This window comes from Ostrinia nubilalis, chromosome 15 (assembly GCF_963855985.1).
Source record: "Ostrinia nubilalis chromosome 15, ilOstNubi1.1, whole genome shotgun sequence".
In the NCBI taxonomy this organism is placed as follows: Eukaryota; Metazoa; Arthropoda; class Insecta; order Lepidoptera; family Crambidae; genus Ostrinia; species Ostrinia nubilalis.
Genome location: NC_087102.1, coordinates 9,554,467 through 9,578,376, shown reverse-complemented (window position 1 = coordinate 9,578,376; position 23,910 = coordinate 9,554,467). Strand labels below are relative to the sequence as shown.

The 23,910-nt window shown below is 35.7% G+C and overlaps 1 protein-coding gene across 1 annotated transcript in view; it reads left to right on the top strand.

Annotated features, from left to right (window-relative positions):
* The window catches only part of LOC135078898 (histone-lysine N-methyltransferase PRDM16-like), a 130,072-nt gene that overhangs the window by 18,516 nt on the left and 87,646 nt on the right, over positions 1–23,910 (top strand). The gene's annotated exons all lie outside the window — the stretch shown is intronic.

The window sequence follows — 23,910 nt, the reverse complement described above, 5'->3', positions numbered from 1 at the left end:
ACACACTTTTCCAATATTTCTGTTTGCCATGAGATTCTGGTACACCTATACCTATCATAATAATGAAAAGATAAACAAATTTTTTTCAGCACAACGAAAATCAGCTTTGGCACGTAGCAATGCAACGTGACAACTGCAGTTCGGACTTCTTTATGCGTCCACTACACATACAATAAAATTCGAACCATCGCACATTTTTTCTTTTTAATTCTAATTCAGTTAAAAATGTTTTTGAAACCTTCATTCAAAATTCAAAAGTTATTATCATATGACAGAACTTATGACCAGACTATGTACATTGAATAAAATATTTTTCTTTTTATCATCAAGCTTAGCAGTCTAATAAGTTACTATGACACTCGAGTTAATCCACATTCAGCACCATAGCCTCCCCTTCTACAAGGCCCTCTACAAATGTCAAAACGTCACTTAACCCTTTTAGCACCAGTTCTTTAGTTTTTGAGAAGATGTACCCAAATTTTTATATCAATTAAATTATAGTCCAGTCGTTTGGTACAAATTAACGTGGTTACCTGGAAAGTGTTTCGGGAGTTTTGAAAATTGGTGATTAAAATAGATTTCGCTATGCTCTCTGTTAGTCTGTTAGTTAAGTGTGATTGCCGCGCTCGTTGCGAAATTGGAAAAATGCTGCCTTAGAGAAGATTTTTGATAGTTACATTCTTTCCTATTTCGTCGTTACAGCCAAATGACGTTCACTGCTGGACAAAGGCGAGAATCCTTTGGGTTTTCCATAGGTTTTTCATAATGAACAGTCCTGCGCTGCCCGCATTCAGGTTCTTCCCGCGACCTTTACCAGATCGTCGGTCCACCTAGTAGGAGGCCTGCCCACGCTACGTCTTCCAGCCCGTGGTCGCCACTCAAGAAAGTTTCTGCCCCAATGGCCATCGTCTCTACGAGCTATGTGTCCCGCCCACTGCCACTTGATTTTAGCAATTCTGCGTGCTATGTCGGTCACTTTGGTTCTCCTGCGGATCTCCTCATTTCTGATTCGATCACGCAGGGACACCCCGAGCATAGCCCGCTCCATCACCCTTTGGGTGACCTTGAGCCTTCTTATGAGGCTCATAGTAAGCGACCACGTTTCAGAACCTTAAACTTTCCTATTTATTTCACGACTAGCTTTTGCCTGCGGCTTCACCCGCGTGAAATTTAGTGTCACAGATCGGCATAAATTATAGCCTATATGTTAATCTGGGTTACAAACAATAATATTGTACAGTCTCAACAAAATCCGTTGAGTACTTTTTGCGTGAAAGAGTAACAAACCTGAGACACGGGAATCTTCCTAGTTCAGGTATCAACCCACCAACATTCTTACTTTTTGTTTTTCCTGATTGTTTGTTATCATAATAATATTATCTGTTATGTTGGTGAGAAATAAACATTACTTTACTTTATTTTAAACTTCCAGACATCCAAACTTTCGCATTTACCTATAATATTAGTAGGATACAATTATGTAATGTAGAAACAAACAAGAAAAAAAAATGTATACTTCAGCAACGCGAATTTTTTTATACTTCAGCATATTTAGGACACCCGGCAGCGTGTCCTGCCATGATCAAAGAAAAAAGAACTCGCAATTTAGCAGGTACATTAATTTGACTGTTTCACAACTCTAAATCTATTTAACTTACATTACATGAAATTTATCACATTTATCAAAGCTTCTTAGCTTGTCTATGTCCCAAAAATTATTAAATGAAAAAAGTAGTTGTCAAAAACCTTTTTTAAGGCGGATTTTTTTCAATAAGGCGGGCGCGCGCGCGGCTATAAACGAGGTCACAAAATTCGGAAAGAACATAGCGAAATCTATTTATTCACCAATTTTCAAAAATTCCGGAAAACTTTCCAAGTAAAATTAACAAATAACTGGACTATTTACTCGTTATTGAGCACAAAGACACAAACTTAACTATTTTTCCAAAAAAATTATATTTAAGTGCATAAATGTAAATATGGCTTCATATTGCACAAAATTGGCAATAGGTTACTTTTTTAGCGCCTAGTTTGAAATGTGATTGAACGATGACAACTAATAACAGTTGTCAGTTAGGTAAAATTTTATTTTAGTTGGAAAAAGACAAAAAGTGGTAAATGGGTTAACGTGCGGGGGCTGCAAAATCATGTTGTGACGTCACGCGCGAATATTGGAAATTTTTGAAAATTTTAAAAAGTCCGTAAACTTCTCGAGGCTCTATCTTCGGTAATACTGGATGGATTGAGGTGAAATAAAAAGTAGTGTAATGTGTGTGATCTAAACTTTAAATTAAGTCATAATTTAACTTAATATTACAACTTATGCGTGTTGTCCATTAGTTTTAATTTTGCTACCTCATAATTCACGCTATCTCTTATTGGACTACAATGACAACGCGTCAGCCCTAGATATGAAGTCGCACCCCACCCTTACAAGAAACTATCACAACTACACGAATATTGGCCGACAAGGGGTTGTTTTTATAACTCTCACCAGATGGCGCATGTCATTTTGTGCACCCGGAACTTGCCCACCCTTATATGACCTCTATTATCCGCACTATTTCTTACATTTTTTGAGGCGGGGTGGGCCAAGTTATACTGGCGATGGCCCAAGAAGGTTAGGAGTCAAACGAATCCGTTCTGCTATAACATCAATATTCCCGATGTAATTGATTGTAGGACATAACAATATCATAATTCAATTTGCCTTGTGATTGATACATAGTTTACTATAACATGGTCAGTTTTCTTTGTTCTTTGATAAATAAAAAAAAAACGGAATTCCATTTTAATATAAGCGTACCTACCTACTGTTTGATAAGTCACGTGTCTTGTCGTAAATATCAATTTTTTCCTGGAAAGTTTAACATATTTTTTTATTTCACGTCTTAACGTATCCTTCTTGCTGGGTATTAATACTTAGATTTTGTTTGGTTTATAATCTTACAAAATAATTATGATCCGTTTGGTTAAGTCGTTCCCGCCAAAAGTTTTAATGACATTTGTTTTTTTTTATTAAATTTTTATGGCAAAGGAAATTATCAGCCGTCGTTAGCTGATGCGGAGCAATTTCAAATCGAGTACGTTCCGTTCCACAAATTGGTGTGCACTAAACAATCGGTTTCGTCTGAATAGTCGGCTGCAGTATTTCACGCTATCGTTACGGCTAGAGATGGAAATACCGGAATTCCAGTATCGGAATAATGATAAATAAATATAATAGTATAATACACTTTTACACAACTTAAGTCAGTTTTTTATTATTTTTTAACCACAGCGAGGAAGCTCTTCCAAATTTCCTCTTTGTAATTTCCTTGTTTCTAAATTAATTAGTAAAGTATGGAGTCATTAAGAGAAATAAGACTGAAAATAGGCATGTTCATTATAAATCAATTTACATATTTTATTTAAAGCAGGTATATGACGATGAATTGTAATTTTACTTTTATAATGCGAACAGCTAGGGACTGGAATTCGCTGCCTGCTGCTGTCTTTCCCGAAGACTATAATCCGGGCCTTTTCAAGGCGAGAGTGAATAGGCACTTACAGGGCAGATATGCACCATCCTAGACTGCATCCCACTTAACATCAGGTGCGATTGTGGTCAAATAACTGCCTTGTTATGCATAAAAAAAAGTTAATTTCTTTTATATTCGACATAATTTTATAAATAATTTCATTTAGAATTCAAACAAACTCCAAATTAGAATAACATTTGAGGTAGGTAGTAAACTCAGATCATAGAAGGGAATAGATGTGAAACGGGGGCGTGGCGCGTGTCTCCGCGATATGCCCAGAAACGAACATCGCCCGCGACGCCAGGTTAGTCGCGATTCAGTCGTACTGAGGAAACGTTCTCCGATATTGTTGGATAATGCGTCGTAACGTGCAATAACATAAGTGAAACGAAGAACTACAGGAACAATGAAGTCATTTACCACATGTAAGTATTGCAAATCCATTGGTATTTTGCTTATAAATAAAAAAAACTAAACATTTTTACGAACGAATTCAGTGCCGTGACATTTACTGCGATATCGAAATTAGTGGTGATAAAAATTCAAACACGTTGTACATTGACGATTTAGTTAGCAACCACTTTATGTCATGCGTAACTACTGCGCAATGTATTTTATTTCTTCCGATATCCACTGACGCGTGAAAATACACAGTACGGCCGCATGTGCCGGTCGTAACATAGTGCAGGGCTCGTGTTCTAATACGGTTTCCTATTATCGAATAATAGAAGTAAATTATTATTTTCTATTTTCTAATTTTGAATGAAAAAATCATGAGTTGCTTGCGATTTTTAAGTTTTTACAAAAACAATAACAATAGTAGAAGGGATTAGTAACTGTCAACTATGTAATTACTATAAGAGCTAGTTGAAAGCCTAATATAGGCATTATTTTTGATAAACATAGGCGGTACGAATTTCGCCATAATTAAAAAGTTAATGCGCGATAGTAGTTAATAATAATTACAGTGATCCTGTTATTATTATTAAAGTAAATAATAATATATTACCAATATTGTAAATACTGGTAAAAATCGCAAGTACCTACTTAACCCATGACTTTTCATACAAACTTTGTCAGTCTATAACTTCTATACTCCATCGACATCGACATTGAGCTTTGGTTGGGGTAAATTAATATAAGGTAACTTCATTTAGTCCCAATAATTGATTCTGAGTTTTTCGTCCATACAAAATGGAACTGACTCCTTTATGCAAAAATCGTTAAAGAACATAATAATAACGTATAATAATAAAAAGGTTTTCATACAAGCAACCTTTTTTTAAACCAATTTCGAGCCTTGCTCCCAGGATTTAAAGTATCGATATCTTATCGACTCCATTTTCAACCGACTTCAAAAAAGGAGGAGGTTCTCAATTCGACCCGTATGTTTTTTTTTATTTTTTTTTTCTATGTTTGTTACGCGATAACTCCGCCAATTATGAACCGATTTGAACAAATCTTTTTTCGGCGTATAGGTAATACCTCAAGGGTGGTCCCATTTAAATTTAATAATAGAAAAAACAACCCCCAAGGGTGGAAAATTGGGGATGAACTTTTTTATACGCAATATCTCCGCCGATTATAAATCAATTTGAACGATTATTTTTTTGTTGAATAGGTATTATCAAAAGGGTGGTTTCATGCGAATTTGAAGAAAATATTTCACCCCCAAGGGTGGAAAATTGGGGATGAACTTTTTTATACGCAATATTTTTAATTTTTAGTTTTTTTTGTGTTCACGCATTGAAGTCGGTTTAATTTTTTTTTAAAGTTAATTATATCTTTCTTCTCTCTAATTGCTTTTTTCAAAGTGTGCGTCACGTCACGCGGCCATTGATTGGCCATAAGGCACGCCTTCTGGCCAATCACAGCACTTTTAAGCCGGTTGCACATGTTGTCGTAGACTCTCAGTCGCTTTGTTTTTACACAGTTGAATGTGTGTGTGGGAGCTGTGGTGGGGGAAATGTGGGGACACTGATTCTCGTTGTAGTTACGCGCGACTTCATATCTATTCTCTTTCTATGATCTGAGGTAGTAAATGATGTGGTTAACGGACGGTCCAGTAGAAAAATCGGAAAAATCTGAAAGTTACCAGTTTTAAGTGCACTCTAGCTACACGAATTTCGTGTAATGAGACCCGGTATCTTTTGCCTAGCTATCGCGCTGGATCCTCCTTCACGAACTGGAGTAAACCAAAATCGGTGTTAACCAGAAGATACCGGTCTAAGAGTTCTCAGCTCCAGCTGCACCAATTTCGTCTAGTGACACCGAACTTCGTTTGCGCTGGATCCTCCGTCACGTAACACGTTTTGGAGAAAATTGGATCTAACTAGAAGATATCGGTTTTAAGTGCACACCTCTAGCTGCACCAATTTCGCGTAATGACACCGGGCATCGTTTGCTTCTTATCGCGCTGCATCCTCATTCTCGAACCGGAGAAAACCGTGTAACCGTAATTAACCAGAAGATACCGGTTTTAAGTTCTCAGCTCCAGCTGCACCAATTTCGTCTAGTGACACCGAACTTCGTTTGCGCTAAATCCTCCGTCACGTAACCGTTTCGGAGAAAACCGGTTCTAACCAGAGGATATCGGTTTAAAGTGCACACCTCTAGCTGCACCAATTTCGTGTAATGACACCGGGCATCGTTTGCCTAACTATCGCGCTGGCTTCCTCCACGAACGTTTGTTAGCACGGACATTTACGATCGGCGGTTTGGGCGCACCAGCAGAAAACTATTTGGATACTTTGTTTTGTTTAGTCTAGTTATTATTCTATTATCAGATTATTTCTTGAATTTTCCCTTTGAGGTTATTCAAAAGAGACGTTATTCAATATTGGAACAAAATGCTACGTTATTTTATTTATTACTAACATTTTTTCGCGACTTTGCTCTCGTTAATCGGCCTGTTATAGGTACTAGCATTATTACGAGTATAGTAATGAAAGAATTTTTAATATTGGTCGAGTAGTCTTTAAGTTTATTCGTTACAAATTTACACAATTTTCCTCTTTAGAATATGATAAGTACGTTACTGCTTGATAAATTCGATATAAAGCGTAATAGAGAATAGATGGTTACTATGGGTTTATCATCTACTGAAATTCCCCGTGGGTAATTTGAATGACTTATGACTGATAATATATGAGTTCTCGTTAAACTGAATTTAAAAGTAGGTTTTCCGCGTCTAAACACCTACTTCCGGTTCTAAACCACATTTTAAATCTTACAGGTTTTTACAGAGATAATGAAAATGGTTTTACATCTATGAGCTTCTGTCTTGTATGAGTAAAATCTTTCCTCTATTATTTTTAAACTGAGTTGCCAACCACGTTTTTTGCACTACCTTACTTTAACCGTAACTATAACCATACGTTTTCTGTATAGAGTTTAGCAGACTTTTGACGTTTGTTATAAATAGTTAAAGCAAGATTGTGCAATCCAGCATAAATAACAAATTGTGTATGCCTTCAACTAATCGCAATATAATCAATTGGGTATCTTCTGTTAGTCATTTAAGTAGTTCTTACGATCGCTTGGAACAAATAGGATGATTCGCGAGTGTATATTAAACAATATTGTTTTTTACTCAAAAAAGATCAGAACCTCCACCTTTTATTTGCCTCTTCTTATCAACAGAATTAGGAATTAGGATAAACCAGTCCAAATTAACAAGTGTACTTTACGTTGTGGGCCAGTTTCCCCAGTGGGTCACGTGCATAATACTTGTTTGAGGTAAATTTGGTGTTAAATAAATACGAAAATGCTGATAAATTTGGCTATTTTTGTAATATAGTTACAGATAAGTGGTATTTTTGCAGATAAAGTTTGTCAATTTTGCGGTTAAGTAAGGCTGGATTGCACCATCTTACTTTAACTTTAACAAACGTGAAGTCTGTCAAACTCTATACAAAAAAACACCGGTTTTAGTCACGGTAACAGTTAGGTGATGCAACTCAGCCTAAAATTTATTAATTAGAAGTCAGCCAAATGTGAATGTGACTATGTGTTCCCGATATTTTTGGACTAAATCAAATTATGGGCAAAGATACTCGGAACTCAAGGTGGCAATTCTCAACGTTTCTTTACAGGCTGTATCGTATTCGATTCGCAAATGGAACTGCTTTTTTAAGTCGTGCAATTTAGCTGGCTCGGAGTTAACATAAACAATAAGGGTGCTTAAGCTAATGGTGTAAGGCTGGACGGTGCGGGGTTAATTAAACGATAAATAGTCGTTACGATTATTGTATTTAAAGCTGCTTTGAATTCGCATCACTCTCCGGTAATGTGTCAGCGGGAGTGGGTATTCTGGAGTTCTTCGCTATGGGTCTCTTTGGAGAAGATAGAGAAAATGTATGCAAATAAATGTAGAGTTACTGAAAATGATACAAGGAACTTCTTAGTTTTAGAGTGTATCTAAAAATGAGATCGAAAAAGAGTATGATGAACTTATTATTTCGCTTCATATTTTAATAGATTTGAAGTACAGTCATGTTTCGTGAAGGCTTTCTTACTTGGATTGCACAGAAAATTTTGTAATGTCTCAAAGCCTAATCACAGCTTCACATTATGTTAGGTCGTGTCACAGATTAGCTCAGTTAAAAAACAATAAACTCTATCTTTTGAATCACAAAATTAACATGATAAAAAGTAGAGCAAGCTAAGAATCGCACGCCAAACTACGATTCTCGCGTGTTCCCAGAATAGTCGCCCAGTCATTACCGCTTGCTCGTTAACTCACTCTAATTGCATCGGGTTAATATAGACTTTGTTAAATAAAATCTCTCATCTCCCCCTCCGCCCCCACTCGTCGGGTTTTTTCGTTATTTACCGCGGTGCAGATGCCCTTAATGACGCGTTGTGAAACTTACGATGATACTTGGCTCCGCAGGTCAGGCCCGATGTTAATTGCGCAAGAAATTAAAGAATTTTCGTTCTTCACAAGAATTAATGGGACAGCTTAGGGGCGGGAAATGTTATGCTCCGAAAATTGCGCGAACTTTATTCTTTGATAGCGAGCGAGTTGGTATTCACCCCCCGTTCCATCATGCATGCTCGTAGGAAGTTTTCGTTTCCATGTTAGTGTTGAGTTGGTTTAGCATTAGTTCATTTTGGATTTTCAGTGTGATCACATAACGGTGTGGTAATGTTTTGGAGAGTTACTTGTTTCTGAATGCTAGTTGATATATTTAAAATAATCATATCACATTTCAGTAGTAATTTAGTGATTAGATGTGTTAAATACCTTTTGACTTTAAGAATTAATCGTTTCTGCTGTGTAATGGCATAGTATAAAATGAGTATTGGTAACGGTAACACCTACATTAAAAAATGCTTTGGGTAATTATTTCCAGTTTGGTTCATACGTTTCAGCAAAAAGCTCATGTGATTTAGGATCGGTCCAATTGAGTTATGTTAGGATGCTACCTCTTAAACTCTGACGTTGTAACCCACATAGACCACAAAGAACTAGGAGTGGCTGCTTGTTGACTCTATACGTGAAATCATTCTGACTCTAGATTTGTTAAATGTAAACAAATAAGCTCCTGACTCTCTCAAGATTTATAATAATTACTACAAACGCGTGAAAAAAGTTTCCACCCACAACAAAACAGCGCCCAATCTGTGTGCGCAACAATACGCGTAGGTACGGTTTATTGTCTTTACGAGCAGTTTGCGAGCAATTAGCTGATGAACTCGAAGACGTTCAGCGCCATGTGCGGGGCGCATAACGCTCGCACGATCAAATATCCGCGCAGTTATAGCTCAAGGAATGACGAGTATGGTGTAGACTGAGAATGTAATAGAGCCGGCGGTTTATCTTTCACAAACACTATGATCTGAGCCTCTTCAAGGCAAGAGCGAAATGGCATTTACTGGGCAGGGACGTACAAATTTTATTTATTTGTATGTAGGTAGGTCCTAGGCGGGACATTTATACACGTTGCAAATAAAACTCGCTATACCACCTCGGAACAAAATATATCGGCTTGTGCTGAGGCGAATCTCTCAAACTCTGCGAATGCGACGCGTTCGCTAGAACAAAGATGCGGTCCGGCACCAAGAGATTATACTACTACTATACTACTCCTCCTTCTCACCCAGGTACTAAATTCATCTAATCTAATGGGAAGGATTTTTGTGGATGATATGAAAATATAAATAAATGGAAGCACAACATATCCCAAACTGGCTCGATGTGCCTATACTTACTCGTGGTGTGGCCATACAAGATAAGATCCTATAGGTCTAGCCCGAAAAAAAAAAGAAAATGAAGACTACACGTAGTACACAGCCATTTTGTGTTCCCTGTCTATGACCAGTTGCAGTCTATGATACCGATGTTAACAAAGACGTTCGAAGACGGCGCGGATGACGGTGATTGGCGCCCTACTTAATTAATGCGAGGGCTCTAATTAATAACGATTCTGATTTGCGCCGATTGCCAGATGACGTCACGTTGAACTTTAGCGCCCGCTCTTCAATCCGCACAAATAAAATTTAATTGTTGTTGTGCAAGTTTCATTCGGGAAGGTTGTCCCGTTTTGGAAATAACGCCAGTTTGGATTGGATTTTGTGATGTTTGTAAAATAAAATTAAAATTTAGGCTGGCTTATCTTATTAAGTTGGCTGTAATTTCTTCTGCCAATAATGAAATTCTAATCTATTATTTTATTTTGTATGTTGGTGTGTCACGAAAGATCTTTAAAAGTTCGTTCGTTCGTTCGTTTCAGCCGAAAGACGTCCACTGCTGGACAAAGGCCTCCCCCAAGGATTTCCACAAAGACCGGTCCTGCGCCGCTTGCATCCAGGTACTTCCCGCGACCTTTACCAGATCGTCGGTCCACCTAGTGGGAGGCCTGCCCACGCTACGTCTTCCAGCTCTTTAAAAGTACCTAAGTAGATTCAGAAAGCGAGTTTAAAAATTCAAAATGTACCAATCAATTCCTTGTCACTTCACTACATAGTTTATAACAAAGTCGCTTCGCCGTGTCTGTCCCTATGTATGCTGAAATATTTAAAATAGCTTTTGCCCGCGGCTTCACCCGCGTGAAATTTAGTTTTTCACAGATCGTCATAAATTATAACCTATTATGTTATTCTGGGTTATAAACAATAATACTGTAAAGTTACATCAAAATCCGTTTAGTAGATTTTGCGTGAAAGAGTAACAAACATCCAGACATCCACACAAACTTTCGCATTTATAATGTTAGTAGGACTAGTTACGCAACGGATTTCGATGGTTTTTTTTTATTAGATAGAGTGATTCTTAAGTAGGTTTTTAAGTAGGTATTTTAGGTATCTGTGCGAAGCAGGAGCGAGTCACTAGTTTTTTAATAATTTATTACTCGATTGTTTACCCAGTTCAAGCTTGAAGCTAATTCCAATTTCCACAGAAACTCTTCGATACTTAGCATTGAAAACAAATTAATATTAACCCCGACCTTCAGACCTAGACGGGAGAGGCTTCAGCTTTGATATTACGTAAGTGATTGAAGCTGATTTTAAAAATAAAACATCTACGAGTAGATTTAATGGAATTATGCAATAAATGTTTCATGGTAACAGGAAAAGGTGTGTTTAATACTTTATTGTTTCACGTTTTAAATCTATGATCTCTCTAATGTGTAACATAACAAGAGAAACAAAAGCATCTAAAAACATTGAAGTAATATTACTACGTATAGAACAGACATCGCGAACAAAATATGTACAGTGCGGGGTGCGGGGCGGGAATTTGACGGACAGCTGTCAGTCAAATCCATGACTATCAAGTTTCATAATTTATGGCGATAAAATCTGCACCAGAAAATGTCGTACTTCATTGATAGGATTGCACGAATAGTGACGTTCCTGCGGTCGCCTCATCATAGACATTGTGAATCGATTGTGAAAATAAACAAATCGGCTAAATTGTGTTAAATTTTCATGGTGCTCAATAGCAAAAAGGTTCAGCTACTTACATTATTTTATTATATTGTGCGTTTCCTGTAATGTAATCTAAGCTCCCCTCCATTAGACTAAAATTAGCCCTCCTAGACAAGTGACAAAACGTAGCAGTTGAAACATTCGAAATCACTTCGCTCTGCCGTTTTTTGGTGTTAGTTACTTCACTCTGTGATGCGATTTTAAAATTACAACTGGCGATTCCGAATTCACAACTGAGGGGACTGAGGCTAATCGTGTTACTTGTGCTACAAGTGCGTATGGGCTTCATACTGATGCTTAAGTCATTAATTATTTTTCTTCCCGATTCAAATCTAATGTAATCGATAATCGCCTTGAGAATCGTTAACTGGTATTTTCTAATTCGATAAAAAAATTACCCATCTCTAGTTTAAAACTGTCATCCAACAGCGCACGAAATATTATGAGTTATAGATAATGATACCATTACAGAGGCGACACTTCGTTTACGTTTAGTTTCTGCCTATGGAATTGGATACTGTAAGGAAACACCGTCATCATCATTTTAGCTACTGGACGTCCACTGCTGAACAAAGGCCTCCTCTAATGATTTCCACATCGCCCAGTTGATAGTGACCTGCACCCAGCGTCTTCCTGCTATCTTCAGTCAGTCCATCTTGAGATTTTAGAAAAATTCCCACTCGTCACGGTAGGAACAAAGCTAGGGATGACCCACGCCTTCATTCCAGAACCAATAAAATAACTGAAAGTCAGAAACTTTGAGTTATTTTATTGTCTCTATTGTTAACTATCTCAGTGGTTGAGTACACGTATAATAGCTGTGAGGTAGAAGTTACGGGACTATTCCCACCTCTCCTTTTCACCGCTGCATCTCCTGTGTAGCTAGTAGAGATGGGTTATACTAGGTAAATTTGATACTAGGTGCACCTATTCCTAGTATTTATTAATACTCGATCCAAATACCTATTCCACCTAGTACGTAGTAATTTACTTGACGCGACTAGTGCGGACTAATCCACGTAATATGACTTTAAAATACAATTTTCTTTGAAAAGATACAACCGTCGTAGTATGAATAATGCAATTTGAAATTGAATAATAATGTTTTTGCTGGCTGTTGATTGATTGATATCCTCCCTTCATACTTCAACAGGCTTAGTAGGACTGTCAACTTAAAAGTTGGCGTATTTAAAAGATATCAATTTCATAAAAATATTTACATTTTTTTTCTTTTTTACATGAATTTACATGAATATGGTTTGACTAGGTTTGTGTGCGTTTGCTTCGTCGCGCTCAAATTTGTTTGGTCAGACAGAGACGGAGTGAATCTATTACGTTCGCACATAAGCTTAGCGAGAAATACTCGGTGCGCGTAATACACGACTACGGATTACGCAATAATAACCTCTATTACTTTGGTGGTAGGGTCGGAAATCGAGTAATTCATAAAATACTAGGTGGATCAAGTATTTAAAAAATTGGAATAGGTGCCGCTTAGTACTGTAAAATACCTAGTTTGTGGATCTGTTCTAGTAAATACGTCTCATCTCTAGTAGCTAGCACCTAGACTAGTTGATTTAAAGCCAAGTTATATCAGTTTTTAGGTAATGACTTAGTGCATCTAAAAATGTAAAACTTTCTAGTTTTTTGTAACATTGAAAAATCTAAAAAGAAGCATCATTTTTTTTACGTTCAAGTGTTTCTAAGAAATTTAAATGGAAGCTTTTGATGACAACGTAATTGCTTACTTTTTCAGCTGTCGAACGAATCACTTTTATACTCATAGGTCCTGTACATCGGTAGATTTGGTAAATAAATGAATCCATCCGGACTCAGAAACTAAAAAAATTAAAATAGCTGTAATTTTTTAAAACTGGATTTGTCGATTAAGTTGATCATATTATTGCGCCCTAACGGGTCGGACACTGGTGATCAGACACACTGTACAATTATTATAATTTTAGCCTATCTCGTGAGCTAGGTGTCAATAATTAGGGTGATTTACTAACTAACCAGTCGCATACGAACAACAGCAGTGAGATTCAAACAAGTTTGATCCATGATGCCGCACGACTATTGTGTGAGCCCACCCGTAACCCAAGCTTATTTAGCTTAACACAAGGGGCTGGACGGGACTATTAGTAATTTGTGCAATACAAAGTGCTTAATAATCTTTAAAAAAATCTTTTTATTGCTGTATTTAACCTTCCTTTCGTATACTAATTTATGCGTCAGTGTCAAGTCTGCGATTTTTATTCTTTGAAATTTTCGTAAAATGGCTGCCGCCGCGGTGACGCCTTGTAATTAACAAATTAAAATTAAATTAGTGTTTTAAAGTGCATAAATGTACAACTTAATAGTAAAAAGTCATTCCTTGATTTTTACTTAATATGTATCTGGAGTTATTTGAACAGTATTTTCGTCTATAGGATGGCATATTTCAAAAAACAAAACTGCACTCAAGCGTGTTGTCACAGCAACCGCTGAGCACATACTAATTGAATTTCGGTCCATGGACCTGTTTGCGTGCCAGAAACAGTCTAGTTGACATGTCTTCTCTAGTACGTAGTACATTATAACTCAATGTCTAAAAATAACTAACCTTGCGATTCTTTCGAAACAAAAGAGCAAAAGTTATTTGAGCAGGTTTTTAATTAGCTTAACAATAAACAAAGGGTCTCAAAATGGACAGGGCTTAAAATAGACATCGCCAGTCAGAAAATGGATCAATTACTTTCATTCTACGATAGAGCAAATTAAATTAATTATTGTGTAACTAGGCAGGTCAGACGGAAGCCATGACGTCACAAAGACGCGTCTGAGAGTGGGTGCGTGGACGCCGCAAAAGTGCGGGGGCGACAGATCAAACGCGCTTTTGTTTTATCTTTGCGCTCGGGATACTGGGGTGGCTATGACGTAAGTATTTGTGAGATTTATCAGGACTAATACGCCGCTGGATTAAATTTGGACGTAGAAGTTTTGAAGTAAAGGAGTCGGTGTTTCGATAACAATTTTTTCGTAGCTGCTACGGCGTAGTCGTAGCAAGCAGATGCTTTCTGGAACTTAGGCCCGATTCGACCAAACGTTTATCCGAGAATAACTCCTGGTAGGTATAACTGGCACATTGACAGTTTCAGTATGGGAAATATGACAAAATGTCGAATAACTGACGATTTATCCTGAGAGATTAATATTTACTCTTGTTTGTCGAAACCACCCTTAGAAAATGCGATCAGCATTCTTCTTTTTAAAACTATTCCGATGTAAGATTTCTCAATATTTTGAAACTTTAAAGAATTCACATTTTTTAAGTTGTGCGTAGTATCTTTTTTCTTGGATACTTAAGTGCAATATAGCTCTAATCGCATGCATAATCGCATCGATTAGTGTTAAAGATAGGTATTTTTCCATCTTCTAGTTGATATCGACTCAATGCACGTGATTTTTCGGAGCTCTAGACAATTGGTTTACACGTGTAAAGGTTTATAGTGAAATGAACTCAAATGATATCTTCTTCCTATCTGTGGTGATAATGTAAGCATTATCACCGCACCGAATTAGCATAACAATTCTTTTATGGCTAGTACTTATAACTCATTATAACTTTAATAACTCATTATATTCATAATATCAGTGTACTTATCAAGTATAGCTCAAGTATAACGTTTCAAGCTCATTTTACTTATTTGCAATTCCGAGAAATGCATCAAATAATTCACTTTTCTCGATTCATCGAAGACATGTCCCACAAAATATTACCGCGTGGTGTTCCTATCGCAACACTGAGCGGGTTTCTCTGCTTTCTTTTGTCACTCCTCCAGGAACGTGGAGGTGACATAATTTTGTCGGTTATTTCCAAGGGTTTTCGACGTTACACGTGTACATGTTTTTGCTTGTTTGTATTGATATTGAAACATTAGAGCAACAATAACTTTTGCGGTAAAAAAGGTGTTTGAATACAGTTCAATACAAAAGAAGTCTATTCATATTTGGATAATCGTAGAAATATACTTATATCGTAATTTGATCACTATTTATGGATTCTAGTGTTTGTTTGGGTATTTTTATCAGGTTGTGTGGGTGTAAATACTATTTATTGCTTCCAAATATTACCTTCTAGAAGCATAATTACAGTAGGTATTAGATATGTAGTTGGTTATCCATACCTAAATAGGTAGATTAAATTATAAATCACTAATTACTCAAAAAGATGATAAAACAGTTTTCGTATTTTTACTGCTATTATTTTTTTAAGCTCGTGTTTTTTCTAATAAAAGGAGGATACAGACATTAACCGCACAATAAAATGTTCGCACTTTTTTTGACAAATTGTCGAAAAAACAGTTAATAGTCCCGAATAATGGGGTCATTGGAATTAAAGCGGCCATTTAGGGCATATCTTTATTTGCGCAGAGACATGTGTAGCGTAATGTCACGGCTTTGTGACATGAAATATGGCGGCGTGCGGAACCCCACGGTTGGGCCATTCGACACGGATCTCTAACGCCGATGTCAGATAATCGCGAGTAATGTCAGATGTAATGACATTCTTACATATGTTATTAAATTTTGATTTTTAATGAACTAAACTGTGAAATGAAACACTCTTGTAGGTTGTTTAACTTGTATTTCAGCACCACTGATTTACACATTTCCGACATTATGACGTCAACCTAATAGTACCTCTCGCTTCGAACGCTCAAATCGAACTGACTGTCCAGCGGCATGCCAGCGATAAGGTAACTTCCCCTTCCATTAGTGAAAGTCGACCGGTTCGAAACGACTTATCGACGGCATGCCCCGGAAGTAGTCAAATGCAATACTTATTTCATAATTAGCTGTTTTTTAATTTTTAAAATACTAAAATGTATACAATAAAAATCTAAAATAATTAAATTAAATAATAAATATGAAATAATTGGATGTAATACACAATAAATTCTAAAATCATTCTAATGTCTGCAAAATGCCTATGATGTAATCAAATAAAGTATTTTAATTTAATAATGGGTTTTTGGGTTCTTCTAAAATACAATACAAATACTAAAATTGTTGCAATAACTATTTAAAAGTAACCAATAATCGTATAAAATACAATATAAATTCTAAAATCATTACATTCGGCCATCCGACACCGTGATGCCTCCCGGCATTCACGTCCAATAAGGATTTATTCTAAAATCATTAATATTACTTTTCAAAACAATATAGAGCATATATTAGTAGTACCTATGATAAACAATTCTATGACAACTTGTTAACAAGTGTTTTAACATTAATAATGCATTTTAGAAACTATATTCTCCATAATATTAAACCAGTAACAAATGTTAAGAAAGGGATAAAAATCTTGTAGGTACTTATACACACTATACATTTTCACCTAATCTATATTATTCGTAATGACTTATTTTATAACCAATAATAACGGATATTTGCATGAAATTCAGATATTAATCGTTTTACTTTATAATTTTCTCAAAACTTCTCATATCGAATATATTGGAAACTTCTCTTTTTAAATCCAAATTTTTATTTCACATAAATACACGTCCATTAGCTGTTAGTACATAATCAATTTAATCACAGTGTATCTTGCCATGATTGCCATGTGAAAGATAGTAAGTTTATAAGAACATGTCAAAACGTTAATATTATATCCAATTATATCCATTTGTAACCGTAATCTGGTAAATAATGAATTATTATGGTCACGATTTATGATTAACACTAAAGGTACTTTCATCAGAATTATGTATTTCTAAGGCCTTAACATAATTTTCTCCTCTACAAATATTCCAAGTTTTTTTTTTAAACCAATAGGTACAATTACAATGTTCTTATATTATGTGTTTCTGAATGTCTGTGATGCTCGATTTCATCACGATTAGCGCAACATATTTGCCATCTAGCTGTACGTGGGACCACTAAAAATAATTTGGCATCAACCTTACTGTATCTACTATTTGAAGAGATTATGATGTTTGGATGGGTTGTCGTCAGATTCTATGACTAAATTTTGGTATTTGGACTATTCGCGGAACTAAATTTCTTCTCTTTTTTTTTTAACGTGGTTCTTAAGGCAGCATAACCAGTAGAAACTTTAAAGTCCTAAAAGATATACACCTTTTTTTTAGCACACACACCACAGCTAGTGTCTCTAACTCATGGAAGTTGTCTTTCATTGAAGATTTCATTGAAGATGTCTTTCCTCAGGGGGTCGTCTGTCTGTGGGTCGACTAAAATAAGTGACTGCTACAGATCTTTGTAGACTTTTCTCTTTATCATCAAGACCTGACTTAAATATGATTTAGAGTCCTGAATAATATTGATAAACAGCTATGGATCAAGTTAGTCATCTATGGATTTCTGAACCCTTTTCCCTTTTGTAATGAGATAAGTGGTAATGGTGGTATTTGCACATTATTTTTCATCCTGACATCAAAGACTGCACGTGTACCTACGTCCAATCTCAGTCAGATTTATAGCAATACAATCGCGATAATTTCACAAAAGAGTATAAAGCTAATCTAACTAATCAGAACTAAGTCCGGGCTTAGTCATAATATCAGCTCTATCGAGAGTATCCATAGCCGAGGGGTCTTTTACAATTCGATTTACATGACATATTGGACATGCTCTAAAAAGCATTGACGTAGCTATTAAAACATTTGCTTTAAGTGTTATTGGACTAGGCGACAAATTACTAAAAACGATTTCACCTTTGCCGTTGTGAATTAAATAGGCTCTTTTAAACACCCGGTACTTGGCCCCAGTTTAATTTATATATTAATACATATTATAAATGCGAAAGTAACTGTATTTCACTCTGCTTTCACTCTTAAACCACTGAACCGATTTTGATGAAATTTGGCATAGAGATTGAGTCCCGGGGAAGGACATACAAAACAAACAACTGTGACAAACAAAATTCCAAGCGGGCGAACCCTCGGCGGAAAGCTATTCGCGTTATAAAATATTAGTTTATCTAAACATCCCCTGTATATACTTTTTTATCATTTGATAATATAGAACCACCTAAGGCGGGAATCGAACCCACGGCCTTAAGCTCGCCAGGTGTCAAGTTATTTTAAAAATTTAAATCGAAAGGCAACTCTAAACGCCAGAAACTATCCTCTGTAAAACTAGAAATTTATGTTAACTGGTATTCACCCGTGTCCGTTATCTTCGTGGCTCTCGAAAATATTCTGACCAGGAATTTTATAGAATGTCAGTATTCAAAACCGTGCGAAATTGCAGTTGCGTGAAGTTTTGACCAATAGACGTGTTGACACCACCAGTCAATTGACGTACTTTTAAAAACTGTTAAATCAAACTCCCATAGATTTTGTATGGCACGACAAGCAAGTGACGTCACTATTTTGTGAATTTAATCAAACTACTTTTCTTAATTACAATGCGACCAAAAACGGTAATTTACAGGTCATTTCAGATTAAGTTTTCAAGATCAGAATGTCTTTAATAAATTGTAATATCGAATCAATGGGGAATGGTGTCAAATCGTCCATTGTCAGTGAAGTCTGCTATGCATCATCAACCACTAACACTTCTATAGCGTCAATCTCATCAACATTTTTGTTTATATTAGATCTATACACAGAGGTATGACTGATGATTGACCACAACTTTTACAATTGGAATTGATATTGAAATGATCCGCCAAACTATACTTAGTTTCAGCATTGGTTTTGCGTCAACAAGTGCACTTACTAACAACATTTAAAAGGATTTTTCATTTACCAAAACAGTCTCATATTTCTTTTTTCTGTCATTAAAATAATTACGTAAACTGTTCATCCTTTCAAGTAGTAGGATTCAAAATTTCCTCTAACAGACGTCCGTAGTTCTTAGCTAAGCCAATTAACTTTTGCAATGTCTAAGTTAAAGACAAAATTATCTTATTTGCATTAGCTATTATAATAGCGCTCACAAAATTGTCATAAAAAAATCAAAGACTACTAAAAGAAAAACTTTAAACTTCTGCTCTTATGGAATCTTGACGTTTCCCCTATATCTTTTGCTCTACCAAAAAAATGAATTAAAGTGACCCTAACCTAACATAACCTATCTATGAAACCTTGGTACAGGTACTAAGTTCTTTTTATAGTTACAAATTGCATGACGTTTTTATACGACTTCTTACAGTAATATAATATTGTGTTTATTTGAGGTCGCTAACTGATGTAGTTCTTTGAGAAAACTAAATTAGAAAAAAAGGTGAATTAAACCTAGAAACTACCTATCTAGGTCAGACTAATGTAATCAGAGGTCAGAATAATTCGAAATATATTTTTGAAGTGGAATTATAGATAGACAACATATTGTACTTGGCAAAAGAACCTACCGAAAGTCCGAACCGATGACAATTTTAAAATAAATGAATCATTACTTAATTAATTCACTTGTGTAAAAATATTTTAAAAAAATATATTTTTTTAGCACATTTACTTTAACGTTCCTTTATACGTTATAATCGAATAATTTATTATTACCTTTAATCATTACTATTAAAGATTTACTACATAAGCTAATATTCCCATTTTACTGTAGGTGTGCGTAATATTCAATAATTTGTACGCAATAAAAAAAACTACCAATGAAAAAAATACTTTTCTTCACTAGAGTATCAGAAATTTTACGAACCACATGTGGCACTGCTCTTTCAGTAGAGCTGGAAGAAGATGAGCTCCTTCGCGTATTTTTCTTCAACCTTGGCCCCATAGAAGACGATCGTGGTGGCGCCTTCTTACGACGACGACAACTTCGTCCGCTTAGCACGCTTATTTCATCGTCAGCTGACGGGTGTCCCTGGCGGTATACGAGCTCCATCTTCAGTCGTCGTTGTACTCAACTGTGAAATAAAGTACTCGACGAAATAAACTGTGTCTGACCAGCATCAACTCAACATCATATGGAAGCTATGTTCATGTTATATTAAGCAAAAGTTTGATTCATTTCTTTCCCAAAAATCTAAATCTCAAAAAATTCATCTAAAAAAATCTTTTGTTTGACAATTAATATTATGCTCCCTGAGCAAAGTGTAGTAAAATACCATTGTGACACGTTTCTATTATGCTTATGCATCACAAATAAAGATTTTGTATTTATATTTGTATTTTATTCAGTGCGACCTACACACACAACTCATGTGACAACTGGGCGGCTTCCTTGTTATGTCAGCAATAGAAGGCTTTTTATTCTAGAGACATCCTAAACAATGGGGCCCTTAAGGCGCATCTAGCCTGGTAAACTGGAGGCACGTCTAGCCTCGTCATACTAAGTCATAGTCATAGTCCAAGGCACATCTAGCCTAATAAACTGGAGGCGCGTCTAGCCTCGTTATATTTAGTCATATTCAAAAGCGCATCTAGCCTGATAAACTGGAGGAGTGTCTAGCCTCGTTATACTAAGTCATAGTCATGGTCATAGTCATAGTCATAGTCAAAGTCTATTTATTTATTTATTTGGAATAACAACAGCCGACACATATAATAGACTTAAATCAAATATTTTTCTTAAACTAATTAGGCCAAAAAGGTTATCCACAGAATTAACTAATTTTGCTTAAACTATCAAGTTAAAAACAGTAAAGAAATTTATATAGACACCTGACCACAATTCTATGCTGCAAGTCAAAGTCAAAAGTCAAAATATCTTTATTCGTTTAGACTAATTAATAGTACTTACAAATGGTCGAATATTTTGTTCTTAAGGAACCTTTACATGTCTCATACTTAGTCATAGTCAATGGCGCATCTAGCCTGATAAACTGGAGGCGCGTCTAGCCTCGTTATATTAAGTCACAGTCATAGTCATGGTCACAGTCATGGACATAGTCATGGTCATGGTCATAGTCTAGGCGCATCTAGCCTAATAATCTGGAGGCGCGTCTAGCCTCGTTTCAAACATAACTTTTCCATGCATTAAACGAAATATTCATACTTTTTTCTACTTGAACTTTTAAAATCAATTACTTAATTACTTTTTAACCAAATAAATTAAAAACGTACCTTATGAGCTGTAGATCACATCCCACTTCTGAGTTGAAATGAAACACTCTTGTAGGTTGTTTAACTTGTATTTCAGCACCACTGATTTACACATTTCCGACATTATGACGTCAACCTAATAGTACCTCTCGCTTCGAACGCTCAAATCGAACTGACTGTCCAGCGGCATGCCAGCGATAAGGTAACTTCCCCTTCCATTAGTGAAAGTCGACCGGTTCGAAACGACTTATCGACGGCATGCCCCGGAAGTAGTCAAATGCAATACTTATTTCATAATTAGCTGTTTTTTAATTTTTAAAATACTAAAATGTATACAATAAAAATCTAAAATAATTAAATTAAATAATAAATATGAAATAATTGGATGTAATACACAATAAATTCTAAAATCATTCTAATGTCTGCAAAATGCCTATGATGTAATCAAATAAAGTATTTTAATTTAATAATGGGTTTTTGGGTTCTTCTAAAATACAATACAAATACTAAAATTGTTGCAATAACTATTTAAAAGTAACCAATAATCGTATAAAATACAATATAAATTCTAAAATCATTACATTTGGCATCTTCGGTTGTAATATCAGCTATTTTTGCAACGAAAATGCTCAAAGTGCTGTCGAGTCGGCTGTAAAATGAAAACGAAATGCACTGAATAAATGAAAAATTACGTACCTACCTACTAAATACATATTATTGAATATATATAACTTTCAATAAATTGTCAACATCATAATTTCAGCCATAGTAGAAATTTCATTATTGAATAGCTTTCCGCAATGATTTCCAAATTTTCCAGTTATTTAGAAATACTAAAATAACACAAAGATTTAAAATTTTCTGATTACCACTAATGATTTTCTGTTTACGCAGTCATTCACGTTGAGTGACGTAGCACATGGCATGTTTGATATTTATAAGTATGTCAGATTTATAGATGAGATACCCATCTTACATATCTATAAAATCCATTGATTATTCAAAAAGAAGGAAATGACGTAGACCACAATGACGCCGTGTCTGTTTATATCACGCAGTAGACTGCCTGCTTAGATAAGTTTGACATAGTTAGGTACAGTGCTAAACAGCCCGTATAAAAATAGAGATAAAGGTATGTACCGCATCAAAACACATCTTTATTGTATGTAGTGATGTAGTGACAGAGTAAAGAATACCTATATTTCCAAAAATGTCTACCTGTCATGCCAGTATTCACTTAATTGAAAATATTATTTGTACAAGCAGGGTATTCACTCATCTGTTTGATCTTCTATGTATCTTGAGCGTTTTCTATTTCATTTGTGTCTAATGTACGCATTATTAACCTCTTTTAATTAACTCTTAGCTATTTCTCTACAGAAAATGTAAAATGTTCTGTCAACGCACAACCGAGGGTTGCCGCGTGGCGGGCGGCGCAAATATGACAGCTCTATAATGCGCGTACGCCTCGAATCGCAGATAAAGGCGAACTAATGATCCCTTATGTTGAGGCTTACTCATAATTTATAGCTGATTTTATAGTTATTCGTTTTGATAAAATGTAGGTTTGTTACTTATACGGCGTTATATCGTAAGTATTATGATAAAAAGAAGACGTTGTATGTGGTTACCTACTTAGAATAGTTACTGCTCTGAAACAAACTAGTTACAAGTTATACATGAAGTAAGTGGTTGATGTAGGATTTTGACCACGACTTCCAAGCTTTTCCTCTGCGTCTCACTCCCTGGAATCTTCAATTATGGAGAAATTGGTCAAAACGTAGTTTTCCAGAAAAATGTTTTGTCTTAGAGATTGGGAATGGGATGGAATTGGACTAGAATTGGGATTGGGAATCATCTTGAAATAACTTAAAGAAGCATATTTTATTAGCTGTCTTATTGGCTGGATCATGAAATGTAGTCAGATTTATTTGATCAAACAATTCAATTTATTGAATTCTTTTATCAACCGAGCTTTTCCCAACACAAAGCTGTATAACTATGGAATTAATTACCCAAATGGATCCAAGAGTAACTCGGAAAATCCTCACGGCAATTACGTCAGCATCATTACTCGGGCGTATCTGTCCCCAAATCGAAAATATCTGTAGAGGCGCGTGCAGAATAATCCCTTAACCCTCCTCGCGTGAGAAGTGAATTAAAGCGCTAGTGATGGGCCTGAAAGACCATTAAGATGAGCCGACCGACGGTCGTCCAATGAAATAGTTTTTTATAGTATCGTGCATGAAAACTACGCCACAAATAAATCAAAAATGAAAGTAACTACTCGTCCTTACTTCTTTAAGAAATCTAAAAACCTCTACTCATCTAAGTACTTACCTCTTCAAGAAAATCTATAAAAGCTATACTTGTCGTCACTGATATAGCAATACGGAATAAGCTGCGTGTTATAATCTTACTTTAATCCTTATTTAAGTGTAACT